Source organism: Saccopteryx leptura, chromosome 11 (assembly GCF_036850995.1).
Source record: "Saccopteryx leptura isolate mSacLep1 chromosome 11, mSacLep1_pri_phased_curated, whole genome shotgun sequence".
Lineage (NCBI taxonomy): Eukaryota > Metazoa > Chordata > Mammalia > Chiroptera > Emballonuridae > Saccopteryx > Saccopteryx leptura.
Genome location: NC_089513.1, coordinates 45,474,174 through 45,500,978, shown reverse-complemented (window position 1 = coordinate 45,500,978; position 26,805 = coordinate 45,474,174).

The following is a 26,805-nucleotide window of genomic DNA, read 5'->3' as shown; positions in this document are numbered from 1 at the left end:
TTCAAAGATAATGAAAAAACAACTTCAAGAAAGCTGATTATTATATGTATGTGACTTAGCTTATTCTAGTTTTTGTTTGTTTGTTTTAAAATTAAATAACCCCTCTTAGGAATAAGGAGAATGAGGCAAACTAAGATTCTCATCAGAGGTACAGTTAGCTGTATCGCCAACAAACTTGTATTACTAGTTAGCAGTACCAACTATATTTTTACTAAAATTAAATAAAGGCAACTTCTATTTGATATATCTGTCATGACTGTTAACAACAGTCAATGGTACCTTTGTTGAACAATATAATATACCAAATGCAGAACTTTGACATATGTGTTTTCTTATTCTCACAACATCCCTACATGTGGATATGATCATTTCCATCTTATAGGCAGGAAAATCGGGACTTTGGTTGTTAAATATGTTCCCTGAGGTTCCAGAACTAATAATGCCATACATGGTTGGAGAGTTATTTCACTTCTGCCTGATCCCACACTTCTGGAAAGAATAAAACAGATTATTCTAACATCCTCGTTTTACATATGGACAAATAGAGATAGCTAGTGTGACTTGCCTAAGGTCACAGAGCCAGTGGCAGAGTTAGAACTAGCTCTATCTGGGAGCTCTTCCTATGCCACTTGCTGCTTCTCCACAAAAGCTGTCAACTACAACTCACTGTCTCTCTCTCTCTCTCTTTTTTTTTTTTTTGTATATTTCCAAAGTTAGAAGTGGGGAGGCAGTTAGACAGACTCCCGCATGTGCCTGACTGGGATCCACCTGGCATGCCCACCAAGGGGCGATGCTCTGCCCATCTGGGGTATTGCTTCTTTGGGTGGGAGCCACTCTAGCGCCTGAGGTGGAGGCCATGGAGCCGTCCTCAGTGCCCCCGGCCAATTTTGCTCTAGTGGAGCCGTGGCTACAGGCGGGGAAGAGAGAGATAGAGAGGAAGGAGAGGGGGAAGGGTGGAGAAGCAGATGGGTGCTTCTCCTGTGTGCCCTGGCTGAGAATCGAACCTGGGACTTCCACACACCGGGCCGACGCTCTAATGCTGAGCCAACCGGCCAGGGTTCTCACTGTCCTTTTGATAAATGTCCAGATTATGCTGGCTGCAGGATAAAGCCAATCAATTCTTATGCAACTGACTCAGTCCTTCATGGCCTTTTCTAGTATTTTTGTGTGTGTGTGTGGGGGGGGGGAGGGTGTGGGTGTTGGGATGGGGATGAATTTGAAGTTTAAACTAGAAATAAGATGATGTGGTCTGCTTGCTCTCTGTTTAGACAGGTTTTAAGACTAATTGGATTCACATGGTGGCCAGGCCAGAGAGTGGTAATAGATGACTGTGCAGACAAGCGTTTATCCCAGGTCGCATTATCCAAACTGGTTTGTTAAGGCTCCAGGTCACGTTCTTACACTAAGAAAAACATTCAGTAAACATGCGACAAGTTTAGGAAAAATTAATAAAAGAAACCTGTCTTACACTCAAAAAAAAAAAATGTCCAGATTAGTGGATCCCCTCTTGGGATAAATGTGAATTTTGATCCCTCCCTTATATCATACTTTAAAAACCAATTCGAGGTGGATTATTGATCTAAATATGATAGAAAAACAAAAAACTTTTAGTAGAAAACTTATAGGAGAATGTCGCCATGACCTTGAGGTAGGCAAAGAACCATGAGCGTTAAAAATGAGTAAATTGAATTACATTACAATTAAGAATTTCTGTTCATCAAGGGGCATTACTAAGAAAGTGAAAGGAAAAATCGCAGAGTAAGAGAAGATGTCTGCAATCCATATACCCAACAAAGGGCTCATATTCAGGCGTGTGTGTGTTCACTCCTGTGAAAAATGGCTGAAAAGGCAATTAACCCAATAGAAAAATGACCAAAAATCTTAAAGAGGTACTTCACAAAAGAGGATCTATTACTAGCTAATTAACATATAGAAGGGTGCTTACCATCCCTGGTTATTAGGAAAATGCAAATTAAATCCACAATTTGATACTGATATACACTCTCAAGAATGATTAAAAGGAAAAACTAAATAAATAAAATGTTAAATTGGCCCATATCAAATTGCAAATTCTGTAAGTCAATAATAGTTGGATATCAACAATTTCATGTAGTTTAACCTGTACCAAGTATTGATGAGAATGTGGAACTTCAGGCACTGTTGCTGAAGTGTTAGTTAGCACAACCCTTTGCACATCTGTTTGGCAGCATGGCAGTTACCTACTGTGTGTAACGAACTGCACCAAAGCTTAATGACTTAAAATAGTAACCATTTATTATTTCATACAAGTCTATGGGCCAGGTGGACATCTCTGCTGATTAGGTTGGGCTCAGTTAATCTCACCGTGGCTTGTTCATGCATTGTGGTCAGCTAGTAGGATGGCCTCGCTGAAGATGTCTCTGCTCTCCTCCTTATGTCTCTTACCTCCTTCTGCGGGCTAGCCTGGACATGTGAACACAGAAGAGCAAGACAGAAAGCAAAAACAAGCAGGTGTTTTTATGAGCTCCACTTATATCAAGTTTCCTACTGTTCCATTGGCCAAAGCAAGTCACACGACCAAGCCCAGAGTCAGTATGAGAGGGCAATAATGATGGCATGATTAAAAAGAGACATGAGAAATTTACCCAGCATTTATTTAAGCTGGACAGACATGTATAACATCTACGACCCAGGAATTTTATTCTTAAGAATATATTCAACAGAAAGGTGTGCATGTGTTCACCAAAGGACTTATACAGTTATAAGAACCTTCTTAGCAGCACTATTTGTAATAGCCTCAGACTGCAAACAACTCAAATATCCATTTATGTAGAGTGGATAAGCAAACTGCTATATTCATGCAGTGGAATACTATACAGTGGTGAGAAGAAATTAACTACAACAACATGCAGATACATACATACATACATACATATGTACTTTCGTACGTATGTACATACATACATGGCAAACAGATGGTAAAATAAGCCTGTGATGTTAGAAGTCAGGCATGTGGCAACCCTCAGAGGAAGGTAGTGATAGGAAAGGGACAGGATGGGGTTTCTGGAGTACTAGTCATGTTCTTTTTCTTGCTCTAGGTACTGGTTAAATGGTTGTGTTCATTTTGAGAATGTTCATTAAGATGTACGCTTAGGTTTTATGCAGTTTTCTCTGTGTTTATTTACATCAGTGAGATTTACATAAAAATCAGGGTTTGTGTTTATTTTTAAACTGATGTTCTTTATTATTAGAAAACTCAGTTAACTTTAATTGCATGCATTGTTTTCTCTGTGAAGGAGGTTGCATTTCAAAAGTAATAAGCAAATCAGTTGTGTCATCACTATGGCCTGTTCTATTCTATTCTATTTCATTGCCTTGCATTCCATTGCATTCCACATAAGCATGTGAATTGAGAACCCAAAGCACCATGTCAGCACAATGGAAAGTACAAAGATGAATGAGGCCTCCTTTGTTGCTTTGTGGACCTCAGTATGCACTTGAATCATCTGGGAGCTAGTGACATGTGCTGAGTCCCAGGCTTCAGTATAGAGATTCTGATTTTGTAGGTCTGTGGTGGAGCTTAGTGCCATAGGGAAAATTGATGCAGGAAATTTTTGATTACATTTATGAAAAACTAGTAGAAACTAATCATCTAGTGGCAAAGAAATCTATGTGTATTTAAAAAACACCAAAACAAGGTACAAACTACAATAAAGCTACAATTTCTTAAAAGAAGTGGGATCAAGTTAAAGTTGACCTTCAGACAAATAGAGATTTTACAGGAAATATTAGAATAATGAAATAAAAATACATCTAGAGCCAGTGTGCCAGACACTGTCCTCAGTACTGAGGACACAGTAGTGAAAAATACAGGCCCAAGTCTCCGCCCCAAGGAGCTTATGTTCTAGCGAAGGCAGAGTCTTTCCCTAGAAAAAAAGCAGTGTCCATAAGGGAGTACCAGGAAATAAACCAGGAAGGCAGAAAGGTACCAAATTGCTGAAGCTTTTTTGCATGTAGCAATATTTTTCGTAATCTGAACCAAAACGGTTTCTTCCATTTCTTGGGTTTTATATCCTTCAGATGTCCAAACTGTCCTCTTGCCAATCCTTTGTGAATATTCAGCCACACAAAACATTTTTAGCCTCTCCATTTACCTTTGTTGTTTATCTTGACCTCCGGTTTTTCTGCAACTTCAATCACGTCTTTCTTGTTACTAGCTGTTTACAAACAAATCCGGAACATACTGGGTTATCTCACAAGAATTATAAAATGACTGTCAATTACCTCTAAACTTATGACATAGAATATCTTCATAAGCATCTTTCGATAGTTTTGGCTTGCCTCCTTATGAACTGTCATGAACTCTTCTAATTTACTATCTGCTACCACTCCAGGAGTTTGTAGGTATGTGTGAGAGGATGTTCACCATTTTCTGATGCCTACTCATCTATCAAATATCTGTAGTTCAGGTGATAACTCCCATCTTTTCTGGCTGATTACTTCCCTAAACCATTCTGGATGTTTGGGAAGGAGTTTTGTTGATATGAGCAATACCATTTAATTAGGTATCATCTGAAAGAGCCATCAGCTTACAGTTGGTGGGAGTGATATCTTATTTTGACTCATTAGCACTGATATTATATTAATAGCAGTAACAAGGCACTTGATAGTTTTCCAAAGCTTGACAGAAAAAAAAAGGTATTTATATTTAATCTTCCACTTAGGTTTCTCTCCATCTGAAGGGGGTATTTTATTTTTATTCCTTCTCTATTTTCAAAATTTTATTGTGGTAAGAATAACTAACATGCAATATACCCTCATGATTTTTAAGTGTAGAATATGGTAGTATTGTTATCTATAGAGGCACAATGTTGCACAACAGAGCTCTAGAACTTACTCATCTTGCCTAACTGAAATTTTATAGCCATTGATTAGTAATTCCCCAGTTCCCCTAGCAACCGCCATTCTAGTCTTTGCTTCAATGAGTTTGGCCATTTTAGATACTTCATAAAAGTGGAATCATGTAGTATTTTCCTTCTGTGACTTGATTATTTCACTTAGCAGAATGTCCTCAAGGTTCATTTATGCTGTTGTATATTGTAGGAAATTTTCTTTTTAAATAACATTCCATTGTTATATGTATACACACCACGTGTTCATTATCCGCCGGTTGATGAACACTTACTTTGTTTTCACATCTTGACTACTGTGAATAATGCTGCAATGAGCTTGGGACAGTAAATATTTCTTTGAGATCCTGATTTCAGTTTGGATACGTGTGTAGAGGCAGGATTGCTAGAGCATATGGTAGTTCTAATTTTAACTTTTTGAGGCACCTCAATACTGTTTTCCACAGTAGCTGCACTATTTTACATCCCCACCGACACTGCTAGGGTGACCACCCACGTGAGCCCTGGACCTCACTTCTCCTAGCTCCTCAAGCATCCACTCTTTGTCTTGCATGTTCAGTCTTCCTTACCAGGAGACACCTCTGCTCTTCTTACAAACATCCACCTAAGAGATGCTCCCTAAACTCTGCTAGTGTCTTAGCTCCTTGAGAACATGGGAAGTACTGTACTCAGTGATGTGACCCCATCACTAAGTCACTCCCCAAATGCCTTCTCACTCCTAACTCCATGACTGTGTATAAGTGCCAATTAAAACTCCAGTTGCCCTCTCTTCATCTCTAAACCCCCACTCCTGTTTCCTCATCTCTCCTTCTGGCCTCCCTGAACCCTGGCTCCCAAGTGGGGTTGTTCTCTCTGCAGGTACCACCCCCACACAGGCCTCAGGGATGCTGTGTCCTCTTTCACACCTTAGTCCAGATGAGGTCAGACAATGCTTTTTGTAATTTCCCACATAACAACTAAGACCAATTAGAAATCTTTTTTATTCTTTCTTTTTTTTTTTTTTTAGATTTTTATTTATTGATTTTACAAAAAAGGGTGGGTGGGAAGAAACTGGTAGTTGCTTCACTCTAGCTATTCATTGGTTGCTTAGTGTATGTGCCTTGACCAGGCAAGCCCAGGATTTTGAACCAGTGTCCTCAGTGTTCCAGGTCGGCATTCTATCTATCCACTGAGCTACCGCAGGCCAGTCCAGAAATCTTTAAATAAGATACAACTGAAGATTTGGGGTAAACAAGCTAAAAAATATCAGCTAGAACCAAATTATCTGCCCAGCAACAAAGCCGGGCTTTGTCACAGACTTTCAGCTCTGTCCACTATCATGTCACTTCTTCCTTTGAAACCACATGCATTTTAATCAATTTGGTTAAACAGAAAGTCACTGTTCCAAGGTGTGATGTCCTTATAACACATCTATTGACCAGATACTATTATCTCCATTTTATAGTGGAAACCAGGTCTTGCTGAGGCCCTGCAACCTACCCAGGGTAACATGATTATTAAGTGATGAATCTAGGACTCTGAATATAAGATAGTCACACAGCTTTATTTGTGCCTTCTTGGGGTACCTGTCTTACTCTGCCTTCTATAGTTATTTTTGTAATTATTTAATTCCTTTTATTCAAACTCTCGAGGAAGTTTCTGATTTTTTTCTTCAGCTCCCAGCACCAAGCTTGCAATTCAGAACTTTGGAAACGGTCTCAATTTCAGATATTTTATCTTACTATACAAATAAATACTCTTGACCCAATTTGGGGCTTATAAAGTGTGGTCAGTGTATACAAATGCCTTAAACATTGCAGGAAATCAATAAATATCTATAAAACTGAACTGAATAATGTGGACAAACAAGCTAGGCTATTTCAGATTTGAGTGAGGGACATAAAGAGGGTATAAAGCTAGTAGCCACGGCCACCATCACAGCCACCTGGTCCGTGCAGGTTCAAATTTGATTTGAACAGACTATAATGAAACAATAAAGCCAAGAACTGGTGGGCCACTACCTTTTAATCCTAGTTCGCACCTGGAGGGTGAGAAATACAGTGGGAAAACACTTCCCTTTCTTTCAGGGCTCCCAAAGCCACTGACTTATCCGAGTTTCCTAGAATCAAAGATTTCTACCTCACCAGCCTTATTCACCCCTGTTCCCCATCTCCTTCTCTCTGCACAAACTCTGCACAAACTGGCTTCTCTTTCAGCACTCTGCCATCTTGGCTGCTTCTCCTTTCCTCCATGCAGCCTTTCTCTGCTCTCCTCCAGCATGGGCTCCTTTGCCCCATTTTATAGTGTAGAAATCAAAACCTTTAATCCAATATACAAACAAGGAAGTCTCTGATACAAAGTCACTTATCTGAGGCATAATGGGATTCCTCATGAGAGTGCACCACCCCACATCATGCAACAGTCAAAGGTGTGGGGAAAAGCTTAGTTTTGAGAAGATCTAAGTATTAAAAGGGTGGGAAAGGCTGTCTTAAAACTAAACCTTAGGCTATAATGACCCTGCCTGCTTACAGCCTGGTCCCACACCCAATGCAAACTATAAACAAGCAAACATGTATATCATATTTACAAACTTATTTGACCAACAGAGGGCAAATGATCCCAATCCAAATATAATGCTTATTTAAAACAGCAAGCATAAACTTCAAATCATCACTAATTACTAGCACCTGTGTATGTTTTGAAAGACTGATGCAATGCAGATAAGAAAGAATGGCTTTCTGTATCATTTCACTTCCAATAACAGAACAGAGGAGGAAAACACGAGCATGGTCTAACTTTCTCTGCGACTGCTTTGTGACTATTTTGTCGTACCATAAAGTTATTGTTCTCATCTAATGCCCTCTCTATTTAATGCTCATCCTTTAATTTCAGGTTAACATATCTGCTAACTTGTAAGAGATGCTAGTATTTTTTATTCATCCTTCTTGGTATGCTCCTCTAAACCTGCTTCTTATGGGAAATATGACTCTTTCTAGATCAGCGGTTCTCAACCTGTGGGTCGTGACCTTGGCGGGGTCGAACGACCAAAACACAGGGGTCGCCTAAAGCCATCGGAAATTCCCCTGTGTTTTGGTCATTCGACCCCCGCCGGGGTCGCAACCCACAGGTTGAGAACCGCTGTTCTAGATGTTTCTAGAAATTGAATAGTAGAGGTCTGCACTCACTTCTTTCCTCAGTGTTAACCCTGATTATTTTTTATATCCTTCCTTCCCGTGTTCTTATCAGTAGCATTTCCCAAGTCACCTGCTGGGATGGTAAAGGGTTAATCTCACCAATAGAATGTGAATTGTTACTCACTGGAGACAGACCAGGAGGTGTTGTCTTTATCATGACCTCTTTTCTTAGACCCTGGGACTATTTCATTTCAGAGTTCAGAGTTCAACTTCTGGCATGAAATCTCAAGAGGAAATTACTCTCTCCAAATGCCACCCTACAAGAAACCCGCTTCAGTAGAAGGGTTCCCAAGAAAATCCTTGCAGGGTTTTCTTCTCTTTCACACTATTCGCCTTTTACATTTGCGTCCTTCTAAATTCCCCCTTTGAAGTGAGATAGAGCCGTTTTTGTCCTAACAGATGAACCAGAGAACAGTTCTCAGAAGTTCTGACAATGCAGTAATAGATAATTAAATCCCACTCCATGTTGTCATTCAGCAATGCCCTCTACAGACGAGCTATTTCGAAGCCATTAACAAATGCTATTCATCTTGAACTTGCCATCTGCCTTGTGTTTCTGGACTGGTCTCATGTCTCTCTCTTTCACTGAGAGGTGGGTCTCAGCAGCAGACTCCCCTCTAGCTCTCCAGCTCTCCCATGACACTCGGGAGACTCTTATGGGAAGAAGGCAATTTGTTTTAGTTGAACGACCACATGGCTAACTATACAGGCAATTATACAAAGCAAATGTATCAACTTCTGCCACAGGAGGCAGGAGTTCCTTTCTGGTCATTAATAATGAACACTCTTCAGTAAGTAGGAAAACATTTACCAAATAAAATGGCCTGTTATAGATGATCGCCCAGGCAGCTGAGAGAGCACGTGGCCATGGAGGAAAAAGGGAAACCAACAAGGTTCAGCCGCCCCCAGACCCTGCGTGGTTGTCCTGGAAGCGTCTCCCCGACAGGCAGAAGATGTGACCCATTGGCTCCTTGTGCAGAAACGTCTAGTCCGAAAAGAAGTGGCCTGGTCTTTTCTACTTTGCAATTTCATTGTTTCCTTTCCTGGCAGCTGCATAATTGGGAATGCCGTGAAATCAAAACGAGGAGGAAGTAAATTAGAGCCGGGAAGTGTCAAGTTGATCTACTGCGGCGCTGGGGGGCGAGAGTGCTGGGCAGATTCAGACTACTCCCCAAGCCCCCTATCGCCACTTCACTCACCGTTTCCAAGGCTTGTTCCTCGCGCTTCTGGAGCTCTCTGGAGGCTTCTGTTTGCTCTAACGCTTAGACTATGATTTGGTCTCCAGTCAGTCATTCAGAGTATGCCTCTGCAACCATTTTAATGAGCAAAATCCCTAAAAAGGTGCTGACATCTTAATGTCTTCTATTGACACTTTATATTGAGACAACAAGCTTTGTATTGCATTCAGAGCCCTGGCCAATCCAAAGGCTCTGGGGTTTTAGCAACCTTGCTCACACACGAGGTGTAATTAAGAGATGTGGGACACGAGCACTTACACCCCACTTTCCTATTGAAGACAGCTGACAGTTGCCTAATTAATTTTCAACACCCCTATGAGGTAGGTGTGCAACGCCCTTGCTTCACAGATGGATGACTTCAAGCGGTGGATTGAAAAATCCAAAGCTTCAGGGCAGAGATTGTGCCTTTGATGTATTCTGCTAAGGGCAGAATGGTGACATAGTAATGGTTTTAAAGAAGCCATTAATAATAGTGTGATGAAACCTGTGGCTTCTCAGCTGGTTCAAAATGTAACCTAGCTCTGGTGGTTTACCAAACTCCATTAACAATTTGGTTTACTGGATCATACTCTTTTGAATTGAATGCCTTTATAACTCCTTAAACTGTAAAAGATGGCATGATGAGAAACCCCTTGGCAGCTTTACATGGTGGGGCAAAAGTAGGTTTACAGTCGTTTGTATGGAAAATAATACAATAATTAATAACTAATACTACAAGAATAAACTCTATGTTTAATGTACTTTCATCCCTTTATACTTTTATTCATTTTATTTTATTTTAGTGACAGAGAGACAGAAACAGACAGAGAGACAGGAAGAGAGAGATATGAGAAGCATCAATTCTTCATTGTGGCACTTTAGTTGTTCATTGATTGCATCTTGTAAGTGCTTTGACCAGGGAGCTCCAGCCAAGCCAGTGATCCCTTGCTCAAGCCAGCAACCTTGGGGCTCAAGCCAGTGACCTAGGGATCATGTCTACGATCGCATGCTCAAGCCGGTGAACCCACGGTCAAGCTGGTGAGCCAACACTCAAGCTGGCAACCTTAGAGCTTGAACCTGGACCTCAGCATCCCATATCGACACTTCATCCACTGTGCCACCACTGGTCAGGTCATCCCTTTATACTTTTAGAAGCGAGGCATCTTTCTAAAGGAGATGGTACATGATAACAGGGGATTTCTCTATATGCCATCAGGAAAAAAAGAATATAAAAGGCAATCAGCATTAAAGATGAGGGAAGAACTAAGTTCCTATCTCTAATTTTCAATTTCTAGAAATGCTTAGAAAAAGGCATACTTCCCATAAAAAATAGATGTAGAGTAATATACTAGAGTGATGTAGACTAGAATTCCCTTGAAAGTTAATGGGAATAAAAAGAGGAAGGAAAAAGAAAATAGAAAAGAAAGAAGGAAAATAAAAAAGAAAGAAGGAAAGAAAATAAAGAATTGGCAACTTAGGTCATAGGTACTGTGGATGATCAAGCTGGTAAAAGAATCTGAGGAAAATGATTCAGAAAGAACCAAATAAAATTGACTCTTAATGTGGATTTTTATATTTGTTTATTACTCATGATTTAATTTTTTAAAATTTATAATATAGTTTATGAAAAATAACTTAATAGTCATTAAACAAAAGCAAGCATTCTTTCTCTTAGTTATAGACAAGACTTCTCAGAAACAAGGAATTGAAAGTGGCATTTTTAATTTCATTCAGGTCCCAACCTGGAGAAAGGTGGTAAAGTAGATACAGCAAGATTATAATACCTCCTCATCAACCTAGTAAAATGGAATTACAATAAGTAAATAAAACCATCAATTGATACAGGAGCAGTTTGGAAAGTTTCTAGAAATGGGAGACTCTGGAAATTGATGCCTGGCCTACTCTAAAATTCCTCCTGAGAGAATTCTGTGGAAAAAATGGGCAGACAAAATTCAGAAAAGTCTCATTAATCTTGCCCACCTACTTCCATCTTGGGAATGGACTCTGCCACCCAGAGGCGAAGGTGAGGCGGACCCCTCCTGAGGAGTTCTCCCTTGACATCCTGGAGAAACAGTGTGCAGCAGAGCAGGACGGCTCCACCAGGATTCACCATTCTCTTTTCCCCCAACTGAAGGAAAGTAGAAAAGATTCTGTGGAAAATTACCAGAAGTTCAATTGTTCCAATAATAAATATGGCGTTAACAAAACAGGAAGATAAACCAAACTACCGAGGACGGTGATGGTCTGAGGGAAGATGTATAGGAAACCCCTAGGGTGCAATGAGGGCACTCGTAGCCCTATCTCTTACTTTTCTCTTATTCCCTTCAAGCAGAGTCTGATGTAGCATTCACAGCTGGGGAGAGGCATGCGACTAGGAGAATCTTTTTAAACCAGGGAAGATTGTCTTGAACAGAAACAATGGCGGCCCTGGCCAGTTGGCTCAGTGGTAGAGCGTCGGCCTGGCGTGCAGGAGTCCCGGGTTCGATTCCCGGCCAGGGCACACAGGAGAAGCGCCCACCTGCTTCTCCACCCCTCCCCCTCTCCTTCCTCTCTGTCTCTCTCTTCCCCTCCCGCAGCCGAGGCTCCATTGGAGCAAAGTTGGCCCGGTTGCTAAGGATGGCTCTGTGGCCTCTGCCTCAGGCGCTAGAGTGGCTCTAGTCGCAACAGAGCGATGCCCCGGATGGTGCATAACATCGCCCCCTGGTGGGCGTGCCGGGTGGATCCCGGTCGGGCACATGCGGGAGTCTGTCTGACTGCCTCCCATTTCTGGCTTTGGAAAAATACAAAAAAAAAAAAAAAAAAGAACAGAAACAATGGCTTGGTGACTCAGCTAAATTGGGGGAATAATGTAAAATTTAAGGGCATCTCTGAGGAAAACAAGACACATTAGAAATTTTACCAGAATTCCAGAGAAGAGAACTGAACCAGAGACTAAACTCACCAAATGCAAATAAACACAATCCTAGATTTACTCTTTCCTTTTGCCCCAGCAAGAGAGCAGAGGGTGAACACAAATTATTAGAACATGGGCAGAGGTAAGATTTGGAGATGGATTCAGGCTAATGCTCTTTTTATTAGTTTGGGCAAGTAAAAGGTCTGGATAGAGCTGTCCCTGGGATCAAATAAGAATAAAATAAAAAGAAATGACACCACACTTATGCAGCTATACTACAGCAAAAATTGGGGGGGAAATCCAAATAGCTTTGAAGGCAAAGGTGGGAATCATGCTTGAGGAAGACAATAGAAGGAACAGGGATACTTTCTGTTACAAATGTCTTACTTTCAAAGTACTATTGAGTGAGGATATGAAATCTATAAAACCAGAGTTCTAAGATAGGTTGAGTCTTTCTTGATTTAGAGTAAAACATTCTTTTAAACATTTACATATCATTCCATTCTCTCATTAATGCATATTTATGTTGCTCTTATATTTTTTTGTTAATTAAAATATAATATGCTGACTGCATTAAAATTTAAAGATCGCATCCTGGCCAGTTGGCTCAGTGGTAGAACATCAGTCTGGCATTTGGAATTCCTGGGTTTGATTACCTGTCAGGGCACACAGGAGAAGCAACCATCTTCTTCTCCACCCTTCCTCACTCTCTCTCTCCTTTCCCTCTCTGTCTTCCTTCCCACAGCCATGGTTCAATTGGTTAGAGCAAGTTGGCCCTGGGCTCTGGGGATGGCTCCATGGCCTCATTTCAGGTGCTAAAAATAGCATGGTTTCCCAGCAATGGAGCAGCAGCCCCACAGGGGCAGAACACCACCCATTAGGGGGCTTGCTGGGTGGATTCCAGTCAGGGTGTGTGTGGAAGTCTATCTCTGCCTCCCTGCCTCAATTAATAAAAAAAGTAAAGGTCTCTGTATGACAAACGCATTATAAACAAAGATAAAAACAAGTAACAAACTTGGAAAACATATACCACTTACAAAAACTGATGAAAAAATATTTTTTTTCAGAATATATAAAAAACTCTGACAAGTCATGAAGAAAAATATAGTCCATCGATTAGGAAAGTAGGCATAGGGTGTGTGCAAAGAGGCAGGCAGTTCTAGAAGAGGAAAAGTCAGTGTTCAGTGAATATGTGAAGTGGCACTCAACCTCACTGGTAATAAAATGCCAATTAAAACAATAGTACATGTTCTGCTTCTGAAAAGATGCTGTAGACGTACTTTTCCTTATTCCTCCTGCTCAGAACAGATAAGAATCCTGGGTATTATATATAAAACACTAAAAGAAGATTCTGAAAGGTGGAGAGAAAGCAGACCGGCTAGAGACTTTGGAACCCAAGGAACAACAGGGTAGTGAGTGCTTGACTAATCCATCCCAAACCGGGTGCTGAAGAAGTGGGCAACCAGGAAATGCCAACAGGCACAGACAAAGGAAGCCCAAAGAGAGCCTGGACAGTATCTGTTTTACCTTAGCCAGACTCCATAGGAAACCTGTGGCCTCTTGCCTACCCCGCCAGCCAAGTCTGAGTGGGGAGCTTATACTCCCCCTCTCCTCAAGCTATAATGAGTACCCCCTGCACCCTATTGACCCTCCCCTCCATTGGGATGGTGTTGGGACTTTCATCCCCACCTGATGGTGTTGAGCCACTCTCCTTCCCATCACTGGGACATCTAAGGGAGCCTGAAGCTCCATCCCTATGTAAGCACTTACATTTAAAATATATAAAAAAAAAACATTCAAACTTCAACTGTATAAAAACAATTCTGGAAAATGGGCAAAAGATGTGAAAAGACACTTCATCAAAGTAAATATACAGATGGTCAATGAGCACACATTCAACATCCTTAGCTTTTAGGGGAATGAAAATGACAGAGCCACGTCACTGCAGCCACTAGAAAAGTTCAAACGGAACGCGGTGAGAACACTAAATGGTGGCGAGAATGTGGAGAAACTGGACCTGTCACACATTGCCGGAGGGCATGTGAAATGGAACCACCACTGTGGAAAACGGTTTGGCAGTTTTCTTTAACAAAACAAAACCTATGACCCAGCAATTGTACTCTGAGCATTTATTCTAGAGAAATGAAAACGTGTGTCCCCACAAACACCTGTACCTGTTGTTCATTAAAGCTTAATTTGCAATAGCTCCACACTGGAAGCAGCCAATGAACCTCTGGTGCATAAATGATTAAACAAATTTTGGTAATCTATGCCAGTGATTTTTCAACTGGTGTGCCGCAGGAATTTTTAAAACATGCAACACCTTACTGTTTAGTCAGGGGCACTGGCCTTCTTTTCCTTAGATTGTCAAATGAAGAAATGACATCTGCCAACACAACAACAGCTGTCTGGTGTGAATGAATCAAAATTATACTTATTTTTTTGTCAGATCAGCAAAAAATATAACAGTTTTTTGGTGTGCCAAAGAATTTTAGTAATTAGTTTATGTGTGCCATGAGATGAAAAAGATTGAAAATTGCTGATCTATACCATGGAATACTAGTCAGCAATAAAAAGGAACAGATAATTGATAAAAGCAACAACTTGGATGAATCTGAAGGGCATTACGTTGAGTGAAAAAAGCCAATCTTAAAACATCATATATATTGCATGAGTGCCTTGTGTAACATTTTCAAAATGATCGTAAGTATAGAGATGGAGAACAGATCAGCAGTTGTCAGGGTTTGAGGCTGGTGGGGCAGGCAGGTACGACTGTAAAGGGGCAGACAGCAAGATAGAGATCTTTGTCATGATGGAATAGTTCTGTATCTTGGTTGTGGTATGACTCCATTAATTCTACATAAGGTAATATAACGTAGACTATATACACTTTATAACAATGTCAATTTTCTCATTCTGATATGGCAGTATAATTATATGAGATATAGCCATGGGGAGAAACTGGGTGTAGAGTGCACAGATCTCTGTATTTTCTTAGCAACTTGCTGTGAATCCACAATTATTTCAAAAGAAAACAAACAAAAAAAAAAGGGGGGGGGTATAGTATTTTAATCCATCAGCTTGGAAAACACTTTAAACTTAGATAAAATTAACTTTTGGCAAAGAGCTAGAGAAGGGGGAGAGTCATTCTGAAGGGTAATTGATGGCGTCTATTTTGTGTAATTGATGCACAATCTTTCATGAGATTCTAGGTGTTTTAGCTAAAGAAATACCTACGTGTAAAGGAGAGAGATATACAAGGGTTCGCTGCAGCATTGCTTGTAAGACTGAAAAAAAAATTGGACAGCATAAATATCCATCAAAAGCAGAATAGTTAAGTAAATTATGGTATATTCATGTAACTAAATACAGCAGTTCAAAAGAATTAATGACCTTCTTTTGTAGCAGCCTGACAAGTTTTCAAAAACAGTTTTACATGAAAAAAGCCAATTATACAATGACACATATGAGATAATACCATTTTTAAGGCAAACGTAATAAACAATACTCTGTGTGTGTGTGTGTGTGTGTGTGTGTGTGTGAATATAAAGATACTAAAATCAAAAGTATAAAATACCTTTCATAAAATCCTAATGTGCTCACATCTGGTTAGGAGAAGAGGGAGCATCAGTTGACTATATTCATCAGGTGTCATTTTGGTGATTAAAATTAATATGACCCTGCAGTTATTTTTTAAATATAATTTAAGGGTTTTTTTGTTTATACAAGTGACTACTTATATGTTAATATTTTCCTTTGACTTTTTTTTCTGTGCCTATTTTGATAAGTTGTAATAATATGTATATACGTATAATTTTAATTCAGCACTTTTGGAAACTTAACAAAAGCATTATTCCATGGTATAAACATTGCAAAAAATTTATAACAATGCCTACCGTTGATTGAGGACCTACTATTTGCCAAGTGAGTGTCCTATGTGTATTGCATACATTATTCCTAAATATCACCACAACATTATAAATTGTAATTCTGTCTATTTTCTACAGAAAAACTGAAGATAAAACTGAGGCTAGAAGAGGTTAAACAATTTGCCTGAGGTCACAAATTTGGCTGGAGCAAATAGCCTCGACTTCTTATTCAGGTAAGTTTCCTTCAGAGCTCATACTAATGGTCCAATTGAGTCTAGCAGTCTTCATCCAGTGTAAATAGTTTGACAAACATTAGGGCTGGAACACTTCCACAAAGCCAATGGCGGAAATTCCCATGATTCCCTGCCAATTAGACAGAGAGACCATGGAGGTAAACACCCAGACTCCCTTTCCTCAGAAGGGAAAAGGGGAATATTACAGCAATTTTTTCTCATGAGTAGTCAAAGCTTGATAAATATCATTCTTCTTAGGCACCCATTATGCCATTGCTTATCTAAGGAGAGAATTGAAGGAAATAGTGGATGCCTCTTAACAATAGCCAATATCCATGGGAGAATATGGAATAGCTTCCATTGACGAAAACCCTTCAGAGATGTTTGATGGATCTCTGAAGATGTTTGTTGTACATTGCCTTCCGGGTTCTTGGCTGAACAACAATATCAAAAACAATGACAACAACAATGGCTAATACTTACATAGAACTTGTGTGCATATATGTGCCATAAATAGTGTTGTAGCAACACTAACTGGAATGGAAGAAACAATAACATCGTATGTAGTACTGTATTGTCAGAAGCAAGAACTGATTTTCAAATATTGCAATAATTTTTTTTTAATTGCTCAAGTTCTCATGATAACACATAGGATCCACTCAAAGCCCCACACAGCTGATGGTCCTTCACAGACGTATGGGGGAGAAATGATGACACCGGGTTTCTGGTGTTTGACTACAATGACATAATTTCTGCTTGTGCTGAGAGAGGGCTGTGCTAAGTCTATCTGTGTGAGCAGAGAGACAGCCATGGTATTAATATTTATTGCCCCACTTAGCATTCGCAGTCTGGATGACAAGTCTGAATGATCTTTAACTGAACACGAATAAATTGCTTATCTCAAGGTAGAAGTCAGTCCTGTGAGTCCACGTGATGCTCCTACTACTGAGCGGGGAAACCAGCCAATCTGATACTGCAGTCTTATCTGTTGTGTTTATGATGTAATTCCACACAAGTGCTGACTATTAGCAATATGCTCTGGCCCTCAATAAATAATTACGTAAAAGGAGAGAGAAGGAGCAAGCAAAAGTCTTGGAGGAAATAAGAATGTATTTTCTATCCCTTGAGGGTGGCATTCTGAAAAACAAAAACTATTTCTAGATAGTAGTTGACTTATAATTAGCCCCATTTATCCTTGAACATGTTAAACATTGTGTGTTTTCTCCACTTAAATGAGAGGATTAGTGGATTGCCCTCTCTTACACTATCAAAAGTCAGCTCTAGGAAATCTTTGACTCCAAGACCAGACTGACTATTCAGCTAAATAAAGTTAAGTGGAAGATTGAGCAATGATCTCGATTACTCGAGTAGTATGTAGACAGCCATGGAGACCAGAATTCCATGAGGACCTGAGTGCGTTTGAAGTTTCAATTGGTAGGTGTCTCCCTGAATGCTCTAGAAGAGTGATTCACACTCCAGAAGATCTTGTCCTTCAGTGAGCATATCAGAATTTCATGGAAGGGGGACAGTTTGAAAGTGAAAATTGATTTCATCATGTAATTTTATACATGAGAAAGTAAAGAAATGCATATTGGTTTTATACAGGAGAGAATTAGTCAAAATCAAAGCTTCTCTGGGAATAGTAGGACATTTTGTGTTTTCAAAAAGGAGGTATTGGTTTAGAAATACAGGCAGTCCCTGGGTTATGAAAGATATAGGTTCTATAGGGTTGAAAATGTTTAAGTACTTATATGCATAAAAAGGTAAAACTAAATACTATGTTAAGACAAACATCTGTCTAAGTTACATTTAATAGGTAAAAGTACCTGTTTCAGCTTACACACAAATTCAAATTAAGAACAAACCTTCAGAACTGACCTTGTTTGTAACCTGGGGACTGCCTGTTTTGCTGTAAAGTTTAAACTTTCAAGTCTAGATTGACTCTTGGTGCGTAGGAAGCTCAAAGATTAGGCATGTAGGTTTTGGAGCCAGACTGTCTGGGTTAAAATCCTGGTTCTGCTGTCTGCATGATATTGGCACATTGCCTTAAACTTTCTAAATCTCCATTTCCTTACTTGTAAAGTGAAGATATACTAATAATACCTCATTATATGGTGTGTTGAGGATTAAATAATATGAGATATGTTAAGTATGTAGAAAAGTGTTGGACACATAGGAAATGTTCATTGATTGTAACTTATTAAATACCATTCTTTGATTTTCTGGGTTTTTTTTTCCTGTGTAAGTCATTCTAGGAATTTCAAATTATTGTCAAATGTTCAGACCTATTCAGAATGCATTTGCTCTAGTTCTAAGAACTGTATAGGAATAGCAAAGTTCATTAGACATAGTTCCATTAATACAATCGTACACTTTGTGTTCCCTGTACCTCTCCCTATTTATGATGAATGAACTTTTAAAACAAGGAAAAAAAAAGTCCCATTCACCCACCATGGAGGAGAAACTGTCATCTGCCCAGTTTTATTCCTTCTCCAATCCCCGTATTGTTCTCACGGGATGCCCCAGCCATCCTCCTATTGCCACGCACTTCATGGGAGACTAACCTCATCCCCAGCTATAGGGGTGGATGCTGGGTAGTTTAAACCAACCGTGGTAAGCCCATTTCCCATGCTGAATCTAAGATGGATGTGAGAGAAAAATGTGAGTTTCTTCATTAACTGTAAGCCCAAGACTGCTATTGTTCATCAGAAGGTATGTGTGAATGATATACCACAGCAAATGCCGCACAGGCCCAAAGGAAAGCCACTTTTAAAAAATTCCTAATCTCTTCCTTCATCTACCTCCATCCTCAAATGACTCGTTTTCTCTCTGTAACTCTGTTCCATTTGAATCCATAATTGTTTTCCATGAGACAAAAATAAAGTAAAATAATATAAAATTAGTAGTAAGCATGTCACATGCTGAAAAGTCATTGGGGATCTTCTACCTTCTTTCCTCCTAAGAAAGTACATATGAAGGAATGCTTTTTTCCTCCTTTGTTGTCTTGTTTGTATGTGACACTTGGAGCTGCTGTTGCCATCTTAAAGCCACAGGGATAGCCCTTCTGAGGGCAAAGCTGGAAGGAGTGGAAGAAGGGTAGGATCCTGGGCCCTTGATGACATATTGAGCTACTGCTACCCCAGCATAAAGCCTTCACGGCTATTGGAATTATTCTCCTTTTGTGTGTGTGTGTATGTGTGTGTGTGTGTGTGTGTGTGTGTGTGTGTGTGTGTGTGTGTTTTCTGAAGTTGGAAACGGGGAGGCAGTCAGACAGACTCCCACATGCGCCCGACCGGGATCCACCCGGCATGTCTACCAGGGGGCAATGCTCTGCCCATCTGGGGCATTGCTCTGTTGCAACCAGAGCCAATCTAGCACCTGAGGCAGAGGCCATGGAGCCATCCTCAGCGCCGGGGCCAACCCTGCTCCAATGGAGCCTCAGCTGTGGGAGGGAAAGAGAGAGACAGAGAGGAAGGAGAGGGGGAGGGGTGGAGAAGCAGATGGGCGCTTCTCCTGTGTGCCCTGGCCAGGAATCGAACCTGGGACTCCTTCACGCCAGGCTGATGCTCTACCACTGAGCCAACCGGCTAGGGCCAGAATTATTCTCCTTTTAAAACATGAAAAAAAATATTTTCAATTAAGTTGGCATACAATATTATATTAGTTTCAGGTGTACAAGCCAGTGATTAGACATTTATATAACTTACAAAGTGATTACCCAATAAATCTAGTACCTATCTGACACCATACATGCTTATTACAATATTATTGACTATATTTCCTATGCTGTACTTTACAGTCTCATGATTATTCTGTAACTACCAATTTGTACTTCTTAATCCCTTCACCACCTTTCACCCATTTCCCAACCTCCCTCCCTCTGGCAACTGTTAATATGTTCTCTGTATCTATGAGTCTGTTTCTGTTCTGCTTGTTCATTTATTTGTTTTTTAGAGTCCACATATAAGTGAAATCATTCATCTTTATCTGTCTGACTCATCTCACTCAGCACAATACCTTCTAGGTTCATCCATGCTGTTGCAGATGGCAAAATTTCTTTCTTTTTTTATGGCTGAGTTGTATGATGTTGTATATATGCACCACTTCTTAATTCCACTCATCTATTTATAGATACTTAGGTGGCTTCCATATCTTGGCTATTGTAAATAATGCTGCAGTGAACATATTACATATGTCTTTTTGATTTAGTGTTTTAGGTTTCTTCAGATAAATATCCAGAGGTGGAATTGCTGGGTCTTTCTTTGTCTCTTGTTTTAGCCTTTGTTTTAAAGTCTATTTTGTCTGGTATAAGTACTGTTAACACAGATTTTTTTTTTTTAATTTCCATTTTCTTGAAATTTCTTTTTTCATTCTTTTACTTTCAGTCTGAGTGGGCCTTTTGCTCTGAAGTGAGTCCCTTATAGACAGCATATGTAAGAATCTTATTTTGTTATCTATTCAGCCACAGTATGTTTTCTTTTTATTTGAGCATGTGCTCAAATCATTAAAGTAATTGTTAATAGATACAAATTTATTGTCATTTTATTCATATTTTTAATCTCTTTTTTTTTCCTTCTTGAGTAACACCCTTTACTATTTCTTGTGATGCTGGTTTGGTGGTAATAAACTCCTTTAGTTTTTTCTTGTCTAAAAAGATCCTTATCTGTCCTTCAATTCTAAATGATAGCTTTACTGGGTAGAGTTAACTTGGTTGTACATCCTTGCTTTTCATTACTTCGAATATTTTGTGTTAATCCCTCTGGCCTGCAAAACTTCTGTTGAGAAATCAGCTGACAGTCTTATGAGAGCTCCCTTGTAGGTAACTAACTGCCTTTCTCTTGCTGCTTCTAAGATTCTCTCTTTGTCTTTAAACTTCTGCATTTTAATTACAGTATGTCTTTGTATGGCAGGCAGTCGTGGCCATTGTGGCCATGCAGGTGCAGGTTTTCACTGAATTTGGGCAGATGGTAAAGAAACTGTGGAGCCAAAAAATGGCGGGCCATTCCTTTATTAAAGTCTTGCACCGGCCAACGAGCAACACACACAGGGAAAACCTTTCCTTTTCACTCAGGGCTCTCAAAGCCACTGACACATTCTCTGGTTCCACAGCCAGGAGAATCTTCTCCAGTTTCTTCTAGAATCAGAGGCCCACCAGTCTCAGCAGAGCTCACAAAAGCCTCTCAGCTCTGGTTCCCCATCTGCACACCTTCTCTCTTCTCTCTGCACAAACTCTGCAAAAACATAGTTTCCTCCCTTCTCTTTTCAATACTTTCTGGTGTGAAAACCTCTCCTCCAGTAAACATTAGCAAGACAGTGGTCCTTCCCAAGCTGGAAGGTAATTTGCAATTTCACAGATCACATACCTGGCGCTGCCCAGTGCCATTTTTTTAATACTAAAAATGAGAAAACTAAAAAAAATACAAATTTTACACTCATTTGCCCAATATTCCACCCCTTTTGTGCACTTGGCAATACACACCACGGGCATTCCTGTTCAAGGAATTAGGCACATCACACAAACAAATTACAACAATAGTACAAGTCATACAATTTCAACAATTGTAAAGGTGCCCTTTACCAGAGCTGTCCCCCTCATCAGGGTCTCTCACATTGTCCAAAAGCTGCATGTCCATCCAACATGGGAGCTGGTGCCCCCTCTGGTTGCCGTCCAAGAGTCAGTCCTCACACATGGGGCCTCAGGCTTCCCCCCTCATCCCTGCCATCTTGGCAGCTCTGAAGACACTGCCCCAAGGGGGAGCGCGTGGCAATGGCAGCCAATATTTCCACCTCTGCTCCAGAGAGTATGCTGCAATCCACTCCTTTGTCCCACAATCGCAGCAAACCTACCAGGGACTTAGTAGGTACTCTTTGCTGCTGGGCTTTTACCTTCTGGAGTCTGCAGATGGCAGCTTCAGCCTTCTCATCCTCAGAAGAGAAGCTGGAAATGCCAGTTCCCACCACCTCAGATCCACTCTGCCAACACAGCTCCTGTGGCTGCTGGCTTTCGTGAAGCTGAACCCACAGCTGTTCCTCCAACCACTGCTTCTACCAACATTCAACTTCCAGGGCAAACTGCAACTCATGAACCCACGCAGCCTCCTTCTCCAATGCTCGCTCCAGTTCCAGGATCTGCATCTCTTTCTCCCATGGCCATTCCAACTCCTTCTGCTGCTCAGTTTGCAGGCCTCAGGCAGCCTCTTGCACAGAGCTCTAGGTTTCCTCTTGCAGGCCTGTAAAAATCAGCCAGCCCGCAGTCCTCAAAAGGACAGCCATGGGGAACCATAACAACAACCAGTCCTCTACTCCACCCCTAAGGATGGTAGTGGCTCCATACCAATCTGATCCAAATCCTGCCACAAACTACGCCAGATATATATGGCCGGCAGTCGTGGCTGTCATGGCCATGCAGGTGCAGGTTCTCACTGAATTCGAGCAAACGGTAAAGAAACAGTGGAGCCAAAAAATGGTGGGCCATCCTTTATTAAAGTCTCGCTCTGGCTGATGAGCAACACACAGGGAAAACACTTCCCTTTCACTCGGGGCTCCCAAAGCCCTGACACATTCTCTGGTTCCACAACCAGGAGAATCTTCTCCAGTTTCTTCTAGAATCAAAGGCCCCACCAGTCTCAGCGGAGCTCACAAAGCCCCTCAGCTCTGGTTCCCCATCTGCACACCTTCTCTCTCCTCTCTGCACAAACTCTGCAAAAATATAGCTTTCTTCCGTCTCTTTTCAATATTTTCTGGTGTGAAAGCTTCCCCTCTAGCACACATTAGCAAGACAATGGCCCTTCCCAAGTAGGAAAGCAACTTACAATTTTACAGATCACATACCTGGCACTCCCCAGCACCATTTTTTAACACTAAAAGTGAGCAAACTCAAAAAATACAAATTTTACAAACTCATTTGCCCAACAGTCTTGGTGTGGGTCTTTTGGGGTTCATTGTGTTTGGAACTTACTGTGCCTCAAGGATTTTTATGTCTATTTCCTTCACCAGGTTAAGGAATTTTTCTGTTATTATTTTTTCGCATAGGTTTTCAATTTCTTGCTTTTTTTTTTTTTTCAATTTTTTGTTTTTATTCTGGCACCACAATGATGTGAATGTTGGTATGCTTGAAGTTGTCCCAGAGTCTCTTTATTTATTTATTAAAATTTTTATTTATTTATTCATTTTGAGAGGAGAGAGAGAGTGAGAGAGAGAAAGAGAGAGAGAGAAAGGGGAGAGGAGCAGGAAGCTTCAACTCCCATATGTGCCTTAGACCAGGCAAGCGCAGAGTATTGAACCGGCGACCTCAGTATTCCAGGTCGATGCTTTATCCACTGCGCCACCACAGGTCAGGCCCCAGAGTCTCCTTAAACTATCCTCATTATTTTGGGATTCTTTTTCCTTTTTGCTGTTCTGATTGAGGGTTTTGGGGGTTCATATTTTCCAAATCACTGATTTGGTTCTCTGCTTCATCTACTCCTTGTAATATATTCTTTTAAAAAAAATTTCCCATTGATTTGAGAGAGAGTGAGAGAAAGAGAAAGGGAGAGAGAGAGAGATGCATCAACTCATCTATTTAGTTGTTTACTCCCTTTAATGTATTCTTTATTTTAGTGTATTCTTCATTTCTGACTGATTCTTTTTAATATTTCCTATCTCTGTTTTTATATTTCCTATCTCTTTGTTGAAGTTCTCACTAAGTTTATCTATTCTTCCCCTAAGTTCAGTGAGCATTCTTATAACCAGTGTTTTCAACTCTGTATCTGTTAGATTGCTTGTCTTTGTTTCGTTTAGCTCTTTTTCTGGGGTTTTGTTTTCTTTCATTTGTGACATGATTCTTTATATTCTTGTTTTGGCAGCCTCCCTGTGTTTGTTTCTATGTATCATAGTAGGTAGTGCTGCTATGTCTCCCAGTCCTGAAGGAGTGGCCTTACCTACTAGGTGTTCTTTAGGGTGCAGTTGTGAAGCCTCCTGGTCACCCAAGTTGAGCACTTCAGATGTATCATCCCCACCCCATCCCCGTGTAGACTGTGTGCATCCTCTTATTGTAGTTGAGCTTTTATTGCTGTTGGCATGCCAATGGGAGGGATTTGTCCCCAGGCCAATCTGTTGTCATGACTGGTCACAACCAAAGAAGAGGATCTTCTGTGCAGGGCCAACGCCACAGAACAAGACTCACATCAGGGGAGCTCTTGTATCCTATGAGTTTTCTATTTGAGTGTGTTGCTTATGGAGGTGGTTGGGTGTGATCTGGCATGGTCTGAAGCTGTCTGTTGAGTGTGCTGGTTCTGCAAACTCCTGGGATGTGCATGCCAAGGTCAACCGCTGCCTGTGTCCTGCCCAGGGCCATGAGTTACATGCCTTTGTAGGAGTGAGCTACAAAATGGTTTTTAGATAGTTGCTACTTGTGCTGGGCTTGGAGGTGTCCAGGAGAGGCCAAGCTGTGAACCAAGGCCAGTTGCCAATAGTGCTGAGCCTGGGTTCTTTTAGCAAGAGATACGTGGCACTCTGAGGCCAGATGCTGTTTGTTTGGGGTTTGTGAACCTTTGCAATGTTTTAGGAAAATCTGCAGCATTAGCCAAAATAGGCTGTTTGTATGGAAAAGCCACTGGAAATGACTTACATGGGGGAAAAGTTGGGTGGGACAGATGCTCAAGGAATCATCAGGAAAAGGTGAATAGTATGAGCCATGTTGAGGGAGACTCAGATATGGTGCCCACATGCTGGCTCTGTGTGGGGAGGGATCAGCAAAAGAACAATGGCTTCTGCCAACACTTCTGTTTGCGAGAAAGCTATCCCTCCATTTCTTGCTGGGCAATTCAGTTCCTCTCTGTATGCCCCTGCTCCTTTCCTGCTGGGGCTTAAAGCCAGTGGGTCCAAGTAAATCAGTGCTAGGCCCTTTTAAGAAGAACACTTGGGACTCCAGAAGCCTTCTTACTCAGCTATAATTCCTGATGGGTTTTACAGCCAGAAATTATGGGGACTTCTTTTCCTGGCACTGAAACCTTGGCTGGAAGGCCTAGTGTGGGGCTGGGACACCCTGCTCCTCAAGGAGGACCTCCACAACCAAGATATCCCTCTTAATTTTTATTTTTTTATTTTTTACAGAGACAGAGTGAGTCAGAGAGAGGGATAGACAGGGACAGACAGACAGGAACTGAGAGAGATGAGAAGCATCAATCATTAGTTTTTCATTGCGCCTTGCAACACCTTAGTTGTTCATTGATTGCTTTCTCATACATGCCTTGACTGTGGGCCTTCAGCAGACTGAGTAACCCCTTGCTGGAGCCAGCGACCTTGGGTTAAAACTGGTGGGCTCTTGCTCAAACCAGATGAGCCCGCGCTCAAGCTGGCGACCTCAGGGTCTCGAACCTGGGTCCTCTGCATCCCAGTCTAATGCTCTATCCACTGTGCCACCGCCTGGTCAGGCAAGATATCCCTCTTGATTTTAACCACCACATGTGGGTGTGAGACCAGCCAGGTTTCTTATCTCTGCCCCTCCTACCAGTATCTATGTGGCTTCTTCTGTGTGTCCTTAGTTATAGGACTTCTGTTCAGCTAGGTCTTAGACAGTTCTGAATGATGGTTGTTCTGCAGTTTAGTTATAATTTTGATGTGATTGTGAGAGGTTTCAAGTTGTATTCTTTCATCTGGACTGGAAACCTGGACTTATTCTTATGTGAGGTAATAAATTTGCTACTATTTAATCCAGATTAAGTGGGCATTTTCTATTATCTCTAGGCATAAATATACTAATGTTCAGCATATAAAATCCACATAAGAATGTCTTAAACTAGAAGTCAGCAGTGTCTCTCTTGTGGTCCTAACATCACCCTTGATTTACCTCATTTAGCTCTTTTGTGCACACCAACTTAAGGTATTCCTACCAGCTCTACTTCTAAAATATGTCATAGTCCAAACTCTTCTCCCCATTTCTACTGCTGTCCTTCTAATCTGAACCACTGTCATTTCTCTAGTACTACAGAATAGCCTTGTTGCTGAACTACCAGGCTTGCCCCTACTCCTACAATTTATTCTTTTTTATTGATATAAAATTCACATAACATAAAGTTTACTATTTTAACCATTTTGAGGTATACAATTCAGTGATTCTTAGTAGACTGCCAATGTTGTACAACCAAATATTATTATCTAGTTCTATAGCATTATGATCATCCTCCAAAAGAAACCCCATATCCATTAAAAAGCTACTTTCCATTTTCTTCTCTCTCCAGCCCATGGAAGCCCCTAATATGCTCTATTCTTAGCTCAGTAGACGGAGCGATGTTTTCCAAAAATAAATCATGTCATGCCACTTCCCTACTCAAAACACTTCAATGACATTGAACAAATATTCAGATTCTTTAGCTGACCGAGAAAACCACCCATAACCTCTTTACCTCTCCAGTGTCATCTTATACCATTCTCCCACTTGCTAGCCAGGTTCTGGCCACATAAGCCTTCTATGTTTCTTAAACATGCCATCTCATACTTACTTTGGGTCTCTTTTTAATTGTTTCCATTCTTCTTATGGTCTTCCCTACTT